Below are 2,097 nucleotides of genomic sequence, written 5' to 3'. Positions count from 1 at the left end.
ATGAGGAGCTTGTGGCCTAACCCTTAATTATGGCTGTGTGAAGCCACGTGTCACATCCTAATGTAACGGCCTCATGAGGCTAAGAAAAGTACATGCACAGGAAGGGGGGTGCTGATTGTACATTCATTTTATAGCGCGCGCTAAGGTTAATTATATTTTTATGGTTGCACTTACGAATTTTATGCTGCTCATCACGTGGTCTGTCACCAAAGTCATGGTACATCTGGCGACAGATGCGCCTCCATGACGCCTCCTTTCTTGTGCGGTTCGCATAGTTTGCGTCGCGTGGGTCCCATATTTCTGGACGCTCCTGCACCAGCACAATGAGGAGCTCTACATTAATGTATGTGGACACCATGCTCCTGTACTCCGTGGAGGCTGACTTCCTGGATGTCTGGAGCGTTTTTTTAGCTCATTTGCATGTCTAGGCTTCCTGATGATGGATTGGCCCATTTCCTGTTCAGCAGCCAAAAGACCTGCGTATTGCTCGCAGGTCACACGTGTGTTCCGTGTGTAATCTGTATTTTTTGCGCACCCATAGACTTGCATTGGCGTTCTATGGGCGTAGTACGCTGACAATCGCAGCATGCTGCGAGTGGCACGCAGCGTAGGATCCGGAGGAGAAATATACGCCTGGTGCGAGTGACCCCATAGAGAATCATTTGTCCGTGTCTAATGCGTGCTTTTAGCACCTCTCACTCTCCCGTATTCCTCGCCAGTGTGACTCTGGCCTTACTCCTTTCCCCCTAATTGAGCTGGGATACTGCTGGCTTTTACCTGTATGGAGCCTGATCAGTTCCCGGCTCTGCTGGGTAGCTGCACATGTGTTGTTAGGTCTTTGCTTTGCTGCTTGACCATCCACATGTGCGGTCCCTGGTTGCTGCTGTGGAAGCTGTCCGCAGGTTGTGAGGTCATTTGCAGCTTGTGCATGACTTTCCACGTGTGTCTTGGCTGGCAGCCATTGCAAGGTGCTCTAAGCTGCAGTTCCTGCACTGATTGTGCTGCAATGGTTTCTGTGTGTGCTTAGGGCATGCGCAGCCACAGTAGTAGTGTACTTGAAATGCTGTGTCCAGCCAATTGCTGAGGGGCAGCCCCTTTATAAACTTACCCTGCCCTATGGGCAGGGCCAGAGCTACTCACAAAGCTCCTGGACTTTGCCATGTGTGTCTTGCGTCTGTGTCTCTGGACCTCGTCTGTCTCGGTTATGGTACCAAAGTCCCTGCCTTGATTCCTGCTTTGTCCTGTACCCTCGCCCTGCCCCGGAGGTGGTATATCTGGGCCTTGATCCTGTACCTATCCCGTACCTGACTATGTCTGAACTGTCTGCTCTGTTATGTTCCTGGAATCCCTCTGTGTTTGGAGCCTCGCACCCAGTGACTCTGAGACTCTTGTAACCGGTGTTCCTGCTGAGCATCTACTATGCTGTGCTCTGACTACCATGCGGTGCTAGCTCCATGCAGGCCCAGCAATCCTGCGGTGTTAGCACCATCACGCTTGAGTTCCTTCCTAGGTCCAATGCCCGGAGCCTGTTGTCCGCAGTCTGGAACCTGATGACCGCTGCCTGGAGCTGGATGACTGCATTGGTGCCTGTAGGTCATGTTGGATGTCCGGAACCAAACGACTCTCGTCTGATATCTGCCGGTGACTCTGATATCCTGTGGGTGACCCTGATGTTCTGATGACCTCGTGTGTCCTGATGACCTCGTGTGTCCTGATGTCCTGATGACCTCGTGTGTTCTGATGTCCTGCCTGTGTCCCGATGTTCCGCTTATGAGTGCCTCGGTGATCCAATGGTGCCTTGGGGTCCACTGGGTGGTACCCTTCTGGGAGGTGTGGAATCAGGAGCGTGGTTTAGCCCTGTTTTGTCTATGTACTCTGACTTTACTTTAAGTAAACTTTACTTTATTTATACCTGAAGTTGTTATCTAGTCCTATGTGTCTTCTTTGTCCACATGCTCAGCTGTCACAGAGTCCCGGTTGCTGCCTTCCCTAGTTCAGGTAGGCCCGGGTCCCCCTCTGTGGTATAGAGGGTCCGTATTGCGTCCCCGGGGGATGCTCGCCCCTCGCCATCGGCGTGGAGGCGCCTGCTGGGCCGCG

The sequence above is a fragment of the Dendrobates tinctorius genome, unplaced genomic scaffold (assembly GCF_039654945.1).
Source record: "Dendrobates tinctorius isolate UK_male_01 unplaced genomic scaffold, ASM3965494v1 ptg000071l, whole genome shotgun sequence".
NCBI lineage: Eukaryota > Metazoa > Chordata > Amphibia > Anura > Dendrobatidae > Dendrobates > Dendrobates tinctorius.
The sequence above is the reverse complement of the archived record's forward strand: the minus strand, read 5'-3'. Positions refer to the sequence as shown.